This window comes from Lolium rigidum, chromosome 1 (assembly GCF_022539505.1).
Source record: "Lolium rigidum isolate FL_2022 chromosome 1, APGP_CSIRO_Lrig_0.1, whole genome shotgun sequence".
Taxonomy (NCBI): Eukaryota; Viridiplantae; Streptophyta; class Magnoliopsida; order Poales; family Poaceae; genus Lolium; species Lolium rigidum.
In genome coordinates this window covers 239181704-239196917 of record NC_061508.1, presented here as the reverse complement: position 1 = coordinate 239196917, position 15214 = coordinate 239181704, and the positions used below count along the sequence as shown (strand labels likewise).

General features: G+C 41.7%; 1 long non-coding RNA gene across 15 annotated transcripts; it reads left to right on the top strand.

Moving 5' to 3' along the window:
- Positions 1–5890: 5890 nt before the first annotated feature.
- LOC124691706 lies at positions 5891–14426 on the top strand. Of its 15 annotated transcripts, XR_006999112.1 has the most exons (19): positions 5891–6135; positions 6213–6275; positions 6349–6475; positions 6792–6874; positions 6976–7100; positions 7193–7337; positions 7783–8016; positions 8873–9126; positions 9288–9438; positions 9562–9612; positions 10891–11352; positions 11425–11509; positions 11595–11676; positions 11998–12194; positions 12850–12919; positions 13310–13386; positions 13616–13836; positions 13925–14005; positions 14106–14426. It is a non-coding gene; the product is annotated as an uncharacterized LOC124691706 (long non-coding RNA). The 15 variants fall into 15 exon arrangements; XR_006999115.1 differs by lacking the exon at positions 6213–6275 and having other exon boundaries at positions 6801–6874; XR_006999125.1 differs by lacking the exon at positions 6213–6275 and having other exon boundaries at positions 7038–7100.
- The last annotated feature ends 788 nt before the right edge of the window (positions 14427–15214 follow it).

Sequence of the window (15214 nt, the reverse complement as noted above, 5' to 3'; positions counted from 1 at the left end):
GTGCGTCGTGGATCTAAGAGTGCCGGTCAGGATCTAACCGTCAGAAATAGTTGAAATGTCTCTCTCTGTCTCACTTTCGATTCTATTCTCAGATCTGTTGAATGATGAAGAATACCAAGACGGCGGCCGTGCCGACAGTGGTCATCGATGCCACGAACATTGAAGCCATCGCCTACAACATCGCTTCGACGGCGCAGGACCCGGCCTTCAATGCTCGGAACCTGTTGATGTCTCACTTCTGGTGCCGAGAGTGCGAATCGATGCCAAGACGATTGAAGCCATCGTCTACAACCGCGCTGCAAAGCCACCGATCCAGCCCTCCGCAGATCCGTCGCTGATGAAGTACACCAAGACAGCGGCGGTTCTGACAATGGTCATCGATGCCACAAACATTGAAGCCATCGCCGATAACATCGCTTCAACGGCGGATGGCGCAGATGACCACACCTCAGCCGCCCGTCGTCCCGGCCTTTCTTGCCCATCGCTGCGCAGCCGTGTTCGACGCCGCAAATTGGGATAAATTATGATAAATTTGTATTTTTCAATTTCCAATTGGGATAAAATTGTTCGAACTACTACCTCCGTCTCAAAAAAGCTTCTCCACGTTCTTGATGTGTCCATGTACATCCGTATGTATGATTTGAATTCTATCCCAACTTGATTGGGAAGATATTGATATGTATTTGATCCGGAGGCTGGTACATGCTTTCACTTTTGGGATCCCTTCACTTTTATAAAATGTTCATGCATGCTAAAATTATCGTGCGCATTACTTACCACAAGTAGGAAATTGTACACCAAAATACGGTGCTTAGAGCCACAACAAAATACAAGTGGTTAGAGCCATCTACCGAATAATAATTCTATACTAAATCGTCTACCGTAACCACATAACCGCTAGGACAGGGATGACACCTAATAAAACTGCACAGATGAATCTACTTTTCTCCTCTCCCATCACTTTAAGTTCATGTTCTAGATTTTCCACCACTTGATCAAATACGGCAAGATCTGTCTCAACTCTCAACTTCTCCTTGCGAATAAGCTCTGAATTCTTCTTTTTTTCCTCCACAATACACTTCAGCTCGAATATCATCAGGTTTTTTCGGGCCAATTCATCACCTAAATTGGCCACCTTCTCCTCCAAATCCATCCTCTGGCTACACCACTGGGTTGATTCATCTTGGTATGCAATTTACCATGGATCATCGCCTTGCCTGACTAACTGTAACAATAATGGAAAAAAGAACAACTGAAATCACTCCAACAGGCCATGGCGGAACTTCAAATTCAACGGTAGTACAGAGAGCTGAATCTAGATACCTGCACTTCCGACGAGGTAGGAGAAGTAGAACGTGGCCACGAGATGATTGAATCGCCACCCTCGCCGGTGTACCCGCTACGACCAGACATTGAGGACTATTTCGTACCTGCAAACTCCAATAAATTACGGGAACCAAATCGATTAGGGGGCGGGGGAGGCAGAAGCGGAGGTCTTACCAAGCTATACCAATTGGTGCGCGGAACAAATCCCTGTCGTCGTGGACGGCGGATCTACTTGCGGCGGACTTTCTCGCGGTGGGTACAATGCGTGCGGACGAAAGAAGTGTTGGAACCGTGGTTGACGTGCAGCGCCGCAGCTTCGTCCGACGCCGCCGGGGACGCAGCCGGCGGCGCGATGAGGCGCCGGCGATGGTCGCTCCGTCCGACGCGTGGGGAACGAGCCGCCGGCGGTTCTCCGGTCTAGCTTAAGAATAATTAATTAGCGAACTTGTTGCTTCTCTCTATGATATTCTCTAAAGACATATATCGGAGCGGCAATATGTGAGTTTTCCTGAAAAATAGACGACCCCACTCGGTCATTGGCTGCGCAGGCCCCACAGAGCGGCAATATATGATTTTTCTCTCTAAATAAATAGACGACCCCATCGGTCATTGGCCGCGCAGCCCCACGAGCGGCAATATGTGTCTTTTCCCGAAATAGACGACCCCACCGGTCATTAGCCGCGGAGGCCCCATAGAGCGGCAATATATGATTTTCTCTAAATAAATAGACGACCCCACCGGTCATTGGTCGCGGCAGCCCCACGGAGCGGCAATATATGTGAGTTTTCCTGAAAAATAGACGACCCCACTCGGTCATTGGCCGCGGAGGCACCACGGAGCGGCAATATATGAGTTTTCCCGAAAAATATACGACCCCACCGGTCATTGGCTGCGGCAGCCCTATAGAGCGGCCCCATTTGTCATTGGCAGCACCGCGTATAAAATCATGAAATAAAACGGCCCACACGTCGGCGATAGATGGAAGGCTGCTCCGACGTGTCTCCCGACCCTACCCGTCGGGAGGAGCTGCCCCGTGCGGCCCCACCCGGTCGGACTAACGGTCAAGGCCTCCGACCCGACGGCTACCGGCCGTTCCAGCACTTGTGCGTGTTTCAAACTAGAGGAGGGGAAAACTGAGGAAAAACTATGGGACTGGGGAAAACTGAGTACAACTAACGAAGCAGGGGCACGGAAATAGAAATCCCTTTCTTATAAGTTGCTTGTTGAGCGGTAACCATGCTTCTGGGGACGCCATCAACTTTTACCTTTGTTGAATATCATGTGAGTTGCTATGCATGTTCGTCTTGTCTAAAGTAAGGGCGATTTTCATGATCAAATGGTTTGAGTATGCATATTGTTAGAGAAGAACATTGGTCCGCTAACTAAAGCCATGATCCATGGTGGAAGTTTCAGTTTGGACAATCAATCCTCAATCTCTTATGAGAAAATTATCTGTTGTTGAATGCTTATGCATTAAAGAGGAGTCCATTATCTGTTGTCTATGTTGTCCCGGTATGGATGTCTAAGTTGAGAATAATCAAAAGCGAGAAATCCAATGCAAGCTTTCTCCTTAGACCTTTGTACAAGCGGCATAGAGGTACCCCTTTGTGACACTTGGTTGAAACATATGTTATGCAATGATAATCCATGTTAATCCAAGCTAATTAGGACAAGGTGCGAGCACTATTGGTATACTATGCATGAGGCTTGCAACTTATAGGATATCTTATACATAACACATATGATTTATTACTACCATTGACAAAATTGTTTCTATGTTTTCAAAATGAAAAGCTCTAGCACAAAAATAGTAATCCATGCTTCCTCTCGCGAAGGGCCTTTCTTCTACTTTATTGTTGAGTCAGCTTCACCTACTTCTTTCTATCTTAGAAGCAAACACTTGTATCAACTGTGTGCATTGATTCTTACATGTTTACCTATTGCACTTGTTATATTACTTTGTGTTGACAATTATCCATGAGATAAATATGTTGAAGTTGAAAGCAATTGTTGAAACTTATATCTTCCTTTGTGTTGTTTCAAAGCTTTCTACTAAGAATCTATTGCTTTATGAGTTAACTCTTATGCAAGACTTATTGATGCTTGTCTTGAAAGTACTATTCATGAAAAGTCTTTGTTATATGGTTCAGTTGTTTACTCATTGTCTTTATCATTGCGTTGAATCACTTCATTCATCTCATATGCTTTACAATAGTATGATCAAGATTATGTAAGTAGCATGTCACTACAGAAATTATTCTTTTTATCGTTTACCTACTCGAGGACGAGTAGGAACTAAGCTTGGAATGCTTGATACGTCCCAAACGTATCTATAATTTCTTATGTTCCATGCTACTTTTATGATGATACTCACATGTTTTATACACATTTTATGTCATTATTATGCATTTTCCGGAACTAACCTATTGACGAGATGCCGAAGGGCCAGTTGCTAGACATATAGAGGCTCATATACTATTATTTTTCTGATATAAACTCCTTTTTACGTGCTAATTTGTGTAGGTTACACCGATTAATATCCGACCGATTAAATCAGTTAATCGTCCGAATTCCGATTAATCGCTACTCCCAAGCCGACCGAGCAGTTAACGATTACCGATTTTCTTACCATTGATTTTGAGCAATCTTAATATTAGTCACGATTATGGTTATAATGATAGGCTGCTTTCGTGCTTTGAAGTAGGAGTAGTTGTATTTGTGGCCAAATCGAATTTAGGGAGCTGTTTTATTTCTTATGTTGTTGTTGAGCAACGCTGAACTCCTAATATACTCCTCTCGCCTTGACCTTGAATTTAGGGAGCTTTGATGCAGTCCGGATGAGCTCCTAATTTATCAGAATCAGAATTGACCAACTCATTTTTTTTTTACAATTGCCCGCGGGTCACTAGTGGCTCCGCCTGTTTTAACAATGGAGGTAGATTTATTTTAGGTTGCATAAAAATACAACATTTCTTCCACCAACCTCAGAAAAGCTGAGTACAGCATAGCATCTCATATTCTCATATACTAGGCTAGTTTCGCAAGAAGTGATTTTGGCTCTTGTGCTCCATTACTCTCGTCATTTTTTTATATAAAAAGGTATTTTTACAAGCTATTAAAAAATATGAAAAAATTGCTGAAGATTGTGAGTGATACATCTCACAATGTGCAAAATATCAACCCAAAATTCTTTTTATTTTATTTTCTTTCGTAAAAAAATCCTTTTTATTTTGTGCTAAACAAAAATGACAAAATCTAATATGTTTTGGAGATTTGAAAATAACTACTCGGATCTACACTTTTTTCATTTTTGTGTACCTTAGAATATAAAGTATTTTTTAAAAAAATTATTTTTATTTTTGTGGGACATCATTGACTATATGCGGATTTATTTTAGTTTTTTTAAACAAAAAATATAATTTTTTATTTAAAAAAACAAGATTGCTGGTGTCTTGTGCAAATCTCTGTCCGCTAGTTTCGGCCTTGAATACATAAAGGCTAAGATGACACATGACAGAACTATAAAAGTGGAAGCGGCCTGAACAGGCCCAATAGTGTCATGAAGAGAAACTGTTTGGGCCTCAATCGCTTGTTAGGCTGTTCCCTGACTTTCCTCAACAGAGGTATTTGTTTTGCAACATTATAGTTCTTAAAAAACATGGTTTTGCAAAATATGAAACCATTCTGAGAACAGGAGAACATTTTGCAGATCTCTGCCTAGATGTTTGGATGCTTCCGTGTCCTTGGTTCTGTTTATGGTACAGTATTTTGATCTACAGTATTTTGATCTTAGTCTTTTTGATGTCCCCTGTCGATATGACATAGTACGAGCATGTAGGTCACTAAATGGACTATGGTTGCATGTTGCGAGTGTGCTTGCTATTAGCCTATGATGGTCTCGTGGCCTCGTACATTATCTAGAAGGATCTGCCGAATCTGACAACCCATCATCCTCCTCTACGTTCATACTGTACATTCATTCTTTGCTTGGCAACGTGGGTTCAGACAACGACCCAGCTCGACACCGTCCAGCCCAGCAAATGATAGCCGTACATGTTATCTAAAGGTATAATTGTTGCACCCCCATGGGGCATGGAGAGGCCATCCACGATAGGCCACCAGGCGCGCAAGGGCTGGGCGCTCGCTCGCATCTCCTCTCCGCTGGGTCCACGTGGCAGCTCGTTATTGGCCCAGCCAAAAAATCTCTCCATCCACGCGAGGTCAAAGCCAATCCTATCCCGTTCCATTCGTCTCCTCCCCAATCCCCTCCTCCTTGGCCGCCGCCACGGCTGCTCGTCACGTTTGGCCGGCCGCCAACCTCCTCTATGCCCCTGCTTCTCGCCGCCGACGACTGCGGCCGGCGCTGCACCGCGCGGGGATTGGGGGAGGTGCTCAGCAGGAGAAGCGCGAGGCGCCGCCTCACCTCGTCGTCCTCCCGATCCCAGCGCCCGGGCGCCAACCTCCTCTCCTCCCCTGCTTCTCGCCGCCGGCGACTGCGGCCGCCGCTGCACCGCGTGGGGATTGGGGGAAGTGCTCAGCAGGATAAGCGCGAGGCGCCGCCTCACCTCGTCGTCCTCCCGATCCCAGCGCTCCCGGAGCTCAGTCTCCGACGAGCGCGAGGGGAGGAAGCCGCCGCCGATGAGAAGGCTGGGATGGAGATGGTGGCATAGGAGGAGAAGATGCAGGGAGGCGCAAACGAGCAGGGGAGGGTCACAAGTGCGGGAAGAGGAAGCTAGGGCTTTCACCGCGGCGGATTTCTTCCGTGGTGACCTCACGTGACCTCTCCCCATGACTGAGCACCATCCCCAGGTACAGTGCTCTTCCTTACCTTGGCTTCCCACCCCTTCCTTAAATATCTCTTCATCACTCCATCACTGATTTGCAAGATTTGTCTCCACCACTGTGAGGCTACGTGTGTGCACATGTGGTGTTTGTGCAAATGTCCATGGGTAAATACTGCTCTAAGAAGATGTTGCTGTTTGTGCATTTATTGTGTTTGATAGGGCTTGTTTTGCATTGTAGATGTTTATAAAAATTTGGTGACTATAAATGAAATGAATAGAGATTGAGTAGTCATAGCCTGGATGCCACCACCGTCAAGATCAAGATCAGGTGTTTGGGGCTGAACCTCGGCGTTGTTCATCTGCTGGTTCGTCTCCCTCTCTCTGTTTTCATGTGTGTGCTGGCTGACAATCCTCTTCTTCCTCCAGTAGCTCAGAAAGTAGTATGACAATGTGCTAAACTTATTTTTTGAATTTTGCTTCAAATATTGTATGACCTGTGATTGTTTCAATTTGGTCATGCTTGCTTTGTATTATGGACTCATGGCAAAAAATTATATATGCACATTTGCATGTATTATTTACTGAATAAATTTCCCTGTAGCTCACTGCATATGCAAGCTATGAATGTCAAAATTGCTCCAGTAAGTTTTTCTTCATCAATGGTGCTTCCGTTTTTGCCAGAAATTGAAGAGATGGAATTTATACTGTTGGTGCACAAACAACCGTGATGGTTATGGTCTCTGCTCTCTAGTTTTCCAGTTGAGGTATCTCTCTTGGTCATAATGAGGTCATTACTTAATCTATATTGAGTTTAAAATTTCTTCTTGCTCTACCACATCAAGTAAATTCATGATTTTTTTTGTAGCTATATATCCCAAAGTTTTGTTCTCATATTAGTTTCCAAGTAGTTGTATTTCTATTTGTCAGAACTAAAGATGTAATCTCAAGTTCAGGCAAATGGCATATCAGAGACGATGATCTGGAAGGAAGGTAGAATTGGACATGGCATCTCGATTCTTTGCATACTATTTTATGAATAATTGTACTAATTAGATCTGATCACCTAATGTTTTTCTTGAAAGGTGTGGATGGAAAATATGTCAGAAACAATCAAGGCATGGGATAGGATTAAAGAGCAAGTGAAGAAATATATAAGCCTACCCATTCTGAACTGAACTTGGCACATGACATTTTTTTTATCAGAGAAAAGATTCTCCTTTATCGAAGGTCTGTGGTAGTATTTTGAATGTAACTGACTTACTGCGGAGTTCATAATATTTGGATAACTTCTGAATGCTTATTTTATCAACTAAATAGGAGGTTGCAAAGATCATATTTAGAATGTAGCAGGACATATTGACAGTTAACAGTGTGAAATTCTTCTTATGCTGGTATCTGTTTGCATGTGCTATCAATTATTCCCTTTTCATATTTCTTTTATTACTTGGGTTCCCACTTCCTATCCTTTCCACATACACATGTCATATCGTGATACATCTGTCAATGCTTCATATCTATTATTATGTTTTTTCATTCTTATAATCCATATTTACTGCATGCCTATGTTGTTACATTGTGCCCATATGTTCAAACCAGAGGACAACCTATTTACACTTTCATATGATTTATTAACATAGAATAATTATATCTGGTTCTTTTATTTTTAAAACAGGATACTCAAATGAAGCCTATCCAGTTGCTTGTATTTATTTTAGCATAATGGATGTTATTCAAGTCGGTGATCATTGATGTGGAATATCTTCATGCTATTTTTGATGGTTCTCATGTCGAGTGTTGTATGATCAGTTCTTCATGCTACTTTTTGATGGTTCTCATGTCATTGATGTGGAATATCTTCATGTGGAATACCGTTTTAGGCAGCATTCGGCTCCCTTTCAAAAATTAGGTAATCATACCATACATCTCTCAATTCTGTGACTCGCATGTACAATATATTGCCTCTCAGTTTTATCAATTGGTCATGCAGGCTATTATTGCTAAATAGATGAGTGATTCATGGGAAAATATATTCGTGTTGTATTGTCTGAGACTCAAGCATCAGATAATAATTCTTAAGAGTAGGAAATGATTGCCTTCCTATAAGATCTCACCAAATTTCTTTTTACGTAATTTGAACATCTATAGTTTTATTTCATTTTGTCCTTATGACAAAAAATAGGAACTCAAGAATTGCATGTAAGGATATTAGTACATTATTCTTCGCGTCCATTGCAATGTGTATACTTCGCGCCCATTGAAATGCTTATATTTCGTGCCCATTGCAATGTGTATACTTCGCACCCATTGAAATGCATATATTACGGGCCCATTGCAATGCACCTACAGTTTTATTTCTTCTTGACTTTGGTTCTGGAGTGGGGTGATCCAAGAAAAGAAGAATACTATTATTACCTGAAGTCATATTCTCGATATTTTCGTATTCCTACACAAATTTACAAAATTAGGATTAAAAAGGCGAGTCTCCCGCCGTGCCGCCACATCGGCGAGTGTTCCCGCCTCCGCTGGGCACTTCTTAACATGAGATGTAGTAATGGCTACTGGTATACCCATCCTGATGTTTCATTGCCAGTATCACTTCTGTAGTGAAATATTTTCCAATGAAAAAATATAGTAATCAATACTAATAATTAAATTGTAGATATGATGCAATGATTTTTCACCATCTAGGTTTACACTGTTGAACCTGTCATTTAGTCACTAACATGAAGGATTTTTACTGACTTCCTATTTTGCGATCTCAGAGTTAGCAACTCTTGTGGAGTCAGAGGAAATGACAAGCTGTTTGTGCAAAATAGGAATTAATCGAAGAGCTGGAGTCTAGAGGGAAAAAAAATTCAGATTTTGCGACAGCATTTCGGAGAAGCTGGTGCCTGTTATCTTAGATAGTCCCAACAAGGTTTCTCTAAAAGGATATTCACCAGAAGAGTGGACCATAGGTGAGAGTGCTGAACCATAGATGGAGATAGTGCTGAATTAAAAGGTATCAACAGACTTGGTATGTTTCCAGCATGACGCAGCGCTGTGCTTGATATTTATTTCGATCTCCATTCCAAGAATTGTCTTAGCAACTGAAGCTTTTTATTTTATTTTGCATACACCTCTGTACTGATCTCCATTCCAAGAATTTGCCTGATGTGTTGACCTCTAAAATTGTAGTGCTGCCTACCAATGGAAGATTGTGTGTGCCTGAAACTTGCTCCCTGCAATTTGTGGGGCAGAATAAATTTTTGGCTGTGCATGCATCCAAAGGTCTGTCCTAAGTTTTCTGTTGTACTCGCCACCACACCCGTTGTCAGCGCCCAGCAAGGTATCTTCCCAAATTCCGATCGATGATCACATCATGGTTTCTTGCTACGTGCAGCCATGTGTGCTGGTTTGAGAAGTATTTTTTGTTGCCTGCTTTAAACTCCAATGCCATTGTTGTTCTCAGGGCTTATTGTAGGTGGATAGTCAGGGTTTGGGTGACTCGACGCTGCAGTACGTAAGTAAAAGTGGTTGTGTTCTTCGTCTTCATCGTATTGCCATGTTTTAGAGCACATATGACGAACAAAATCGCCTTAAGTTTTTTTACCGCTGCCATATTCTAGGGCATACAATATTTTGCATGCTAGAAAGATTGAGGACATTATTGATAGAAGCTTCTAGGAGTTTTAGCTTATTTTTGGTATATAATGGCCCTGTAGTAATTTCTCGCTTCTGAGTTTATTAGCATGTTTATAATTCTTCAATCCTGGATTACTTTTATTGTTGATCTCAGCTTTATCATTCCATCCTTCCAGCTGAATGATTCCCAGTGATTGATCATGCTCAGTGTCCAGAATCCAAACATGCTGAGTTAGTCCAGAAAAATAGGCAAAGCCACCCAGTCTGAACTAATTTTTTTACTAGGATCATTCTCTTTTCAATAATTGTTTGATGTTACCTTGGAGATTATGCTGGTATTTAATTTATCTTTATACGAAACGCATCCATGTGTGAAGGCAATGCGCGCATGATTCTTAGACCAATAATAGCATGTAGACATTTGGATCATGGGTTACATTGCTACATGCTGGCCAATTATTTCAAACTTTGCTTATGTACTTTGGTGTATAAACTGAAAGGAGAAGGATTTGGTTAGTAAACTTGATGATATTTAAATAATGTGGGTATTGGTCAATTAGCTGAGAACAAGGAGCAAGTATTATCAAGTTGTGCAAAGTCGGTTACCAAGACTCAAGATGATGTTTCATTCTTATATCATCTAGCATATCATACCCACAAGAAATATGCTGATTAATCAGTTATTCGATAACTTAGATGGACTTGCATATAGAATCATTATTTGTCTATAATGACTTACTTTACAATGATCTGGCTCAAACTAGACTACAATTTCTTTGGTTTACAATGATCTTGACATTAATACAAAGTGTTTTACAAAACATTTATTAGTGTGACAGACGGGCCAGCGTGCCAAGGCGCGTCCCTAAATTTGTCCAAGGCGGCCAAAAACCAGAGACTGCCAATTACAATTTTTTACTTCCGTTTTGATACTATAGTACACATGCTACAATGCTTTCTAATATAGTTTGTCCAAACGGATTCCATTCTACGTTCCAGCTCAATTAAGAATTTTACTAGGCAGTGCAAAATGAGACGGAGTATTTGTTTTATATTGTAGTTATCTTTGTAATTTGTTTCTAATATTCCTTTGTATCCTTGTATATATGTAGATGAATCTTGCAAAAAGATAATTATGTGCTTATTCGTCATACAGGACATCATCACGAGGGATGTTCACTCCTGGGATGGAGGAAGCACGGCAGAGCATCCAGCCAGCATTGGGGATGGAAGTGCGGATAAGGTCGGCGGCGGCCTGAAGAGGCAGGGGAAGATGACGAACAGGGCAGGGGTTTGGGTTCCACCGCCACCGTCCTGCGGCAATTGGGGGCCTCTTCGTGCAGAGCCGGCGGCCGGCTAGGCTCCACCTCCTCCATCCCTACCTTGGCGCTGCACATGGGAGAAGAAGGGGGCGACAGGAAGATGGCATGAGGACGAGGGGTTGCCGGGATGGATTCTGCACCACCGTGTCGTCTTGTCTACTGCAACCAGCCCCATCCCTCCGCCTCCTGTGGCTCTTTTCTCATCGATCTCGCGACACTGCTACACTCCCTCTTCATCAACATCCACGTCACGGTCATCTTCACGTCGAGCTGGCAGCGCATATGCATGATCCCAGGTTTGGTCTCTCTTTGTTCACCATTGTTCACCTTAGCTCAGAGAAAATAGTAAAACAATGTCCTTGATGCAGCTAGAAAGCTTGGTGTCACCCAATGTACTAGCGATAAGGCGCTGGTCGCTTTTATCATTGTCTACAATGTAGGGAAGGAATAATAGTAGGTCACCCTATCCTTTTGTGTTATACATTTCTTATTTTCCCCTGAATTTTTTGCCTATTGAATAATCTTTTGTCACCTACAGGTTACATGGTGTATGGTACAGTTCTGGGAGTTAGCCGATGGCAATATATTTGCACTTTTATTTTGGTGCTTAACAGTTGAAGGTAAATAAATTGCAGTCATATTTTATTTCTTTATGCTAAAAACTCAAGAAATGACATGTTGTACTTGGTTTACGAGTATTTCTTGTATAGAGAAAGCTTTATATACATATCAGCATTACCATTTTGGTTGTTGATATATGGCACCACCATATATGCATTATATAGAAAAAATATCTTTATTTACTTGATGATCAGATATTCTTTCACATGGATCATAAATAGCTTATGGTCTTCTTCTTTGTATTCTTCTTTATTCTTATGCAGTTTATGTTTTTTCGCTTTTTAGGTATGTAACTGAAAATCTACATGATATAATTACAGTCAGTTGCAGGTGTTAACAGTATTCATGTGCACCAAGGAGCTCTAGGAGTTGGGGAGGAAGGAGGAGTCCACGGACATCAATTGGCAGCGCCAGGAAGCTCAGCAAGAGGCGTGCAAGAGGGTCACCATCGTTGTAGCATACCATAGCTCAGACCAGAACCACAAGAGATGGAGTTTGACACCCTGAAGCAAACAAGGTAAAAGTTATCTGAATAAAAGTGTTAACCTACTTGTTTGTGTGGTGTCTGATGTGTGGGTGAGAGAATGAGAGCAGATTTTGAATGGGTAAGGGAAAATATCTTTACATGTTCTTTCATTTGGTATCCAAGGATATGTTCATTTTTTTCTAAGCTGAACCTATTCGGTATCTTGGATGTCTTGCATCTCAGATTTATACTTGCGAAAAAATCACGAGTTTCTCAGATCTTAGGCCACCATATGGATATCTTGGAAGTTTTTTTTTTAAATAAAATGAATGCTGGAATGTATGCTCATAGGTAGATGAGTTGTAAAGGAATAAAAATCTGGGTAGTGTATTTATACAATAGCATAAGTTGAGTCATGAACACGGGAAGTAAGATTCTGAACTTCTATTTATGGCAAATACAAAATCCAAAGCACAAGACGTATAAATACAAGTTAGTAAATGTTTATGTAAGTATTCATGAATGGTTTTGCAAGATCATTCTTGTGACACAAAATCACTTTCTACTCACGAATAATTTTATATACCTGTAGTCCGAGAACCCCACCTGTTGTGACACGAAATCACTTCCTTTTTTTCGATAATACTAATGAATTTTCTTATGTTCCAGAAAGGCCAAATAGAACATGACTTTTCTTTCTTTGTAGCACCGGTGTTGATTGGAGTAAAAATACAGACATCAACTAAGATAATCGCAGGTTCGGTCCATCATTTTAGGTATTGACTTGGTTCTTAAAGGTTAAATTAGTTTTTAGTTATTACTTTTTGGTTCTATTCTTTTAGGATCAAAATAATGATGCTTTCTGCTATATTCCTACGGTATAGATAAATCGTTTATCTATTTTTTTATATCTTCAAACCCAGTAAATGTCAACTATGTCTGGTCTACTGACTGATTGTTTTATATAACTATGCTTCGGTCAATGCAAAATGAAATGCTGACTTGATGTAATGTACTGACATGCAGCCGATATTGTTATGTTGTTTTTTTAGGAGAGGGAGATCCCCCAGACTGCATATGTATTTGATAAAGAAAATGTACTGCAGCACCTACTTAGCATTTATTTGGCCTGTTCTTTATGGAATTTAGTTTCCTAATCGTTTCAGGTTCGGTTCCAAGGCCACGTGGTTTTGTCTGGATGGATCCCCTCTTTGATTGTATTCCTGGAGCCATAAATACTGAGGTTAAACTCTGCTTCTCTTACTACTAGCCTGATTGTTCTATGTATTCTGTTTTAAAATGGAGCTTCACATGGGCATGTTCTCTGTGCTATTAGCTTTCTACATTGTTGTTTCATGGTCGATATAAAATTAGGCGTGAACAAAAAAGAAGTGCAAGTTTGAGGACTTAAAATTGATATAGTTTATTTCCTTTGCGCTTACTAAAATAACAACTCTATGTGATAACTGCAGGTCAATTGTGAGGATATTATGAATGGCATACTTAGGTCTGCATATTTGTGGTCATTGCCTTCCAAGCAGGCCGTCCAACACTTTCAGCCAGAGCAAATATGATTGTGGCAACGGTGGAACAACCATCACTGGAGATTGTGGGTACCAGCCTGATGAGTGTAATCGTGGTGGCCGCCGAGGTCCCATCACACGGGAGCGGGTGCAATCATCCAGAGCTATGTGTGGGTTTCGACTGCTTCTTCTTTGTAAGCATCTGGTTGAATCTGATTTCCAACTTCATGCATTGATGTTTTCATGCACATGCTACAGACCATGTGTGTTCCTACCGCTGCATGATGAGAAGGGTCTCTAGCTATGGCCCCTCGGCAATCTCCCTACCCCCTTCATCAGGTCAGTAGCTCACTATTCCTTAACGTATTCTTCCCCTCCCATTCCTTAACGTATTCTGCCTATTGACTTTTCCATGTAATTTTGCTTGTTATTTATGCAGAGAAGATCTGGTTTTGATCATCGATTGCCCAAGTGCCGAGTCAATTCTTCTTATGTTTATCACTATCAACTAAAGGCTAAAACGATGGTTTTTAGCCTGACCTTGCATGCCCGAGTGGTACTTTAGTTTGCCTACATAGACCATGCTGCAACAATGGCCAAGGCAACTTTGGTGTATGCGATGTTCCTTCTACACTTCTATTGCTCCTGAGAACCTTGAGCGTTAGTTATAACAATATATTATCCTATTTTCCTGATTGTATATGAGAGTTTGCTACTCCGTTCATAATGTATGTGATTTATCTAAATTTTATCTTATCGACTGTTTTTTAACCTAAAAAAATGTATTATTATTTTTATTCCTTTTATTTTATCCTCATATAAAATATAAACCGACGCAAATTTTACGGGACCGTGCGCCAAGGCGCACATCTAAATCTAGTATATGTTAGGCTTGTGAGTCTACACACATGAGCATGAGCTGTCCCTACTCGGGTCACGCACATGCGGCTGGCCCTAGCTTGTGGATTTGTTCACCTGGATGTTAACAGAAGAGATCGAATTTGAGCACCGCCACAGCATGCATCCGAACTATCTCCACAAATTAAAAATCCAGCTGAGCCGATGTATCCCTGTCGAAGTATCTATCAGCTGTTGCATGACAACTAATTAACTGACAGCCTCAACAGTTACCTGTTCATCGTGATAGGCTGATAGATGCATACCTGCAATCAGTGCACTGTTGGCGACACGAGCCATGGCTGGGAAGAGAAAAGTGAGCCGGCCGTGGCCGTGCGTGTGGACGCGATGCATGTGCAGCGGCCGGTTTAAGTGGGACCGGACAACCAGAATCGTGTGACCTGACCACCATCTCCTGTGGACTGAGGCTGAGTGCCCTTGACCTCAACCGCCGACCCAACAACAATGGCAGCCACAGCCAGCTAGCCAGCCGCACGTGGAAACGGAAACGGGAGGCATCGCTCGCTCGCAGCTCCACACGAGGATGGCCCCGCGCCTGAATGTAAGGCGGTCTTCTTTCGCTCCTGTAAGTTTCTTTTTTCGAAATAGTATTGCCCTAACCTCTGCATTCAAAGGATTTATATAGCTTTT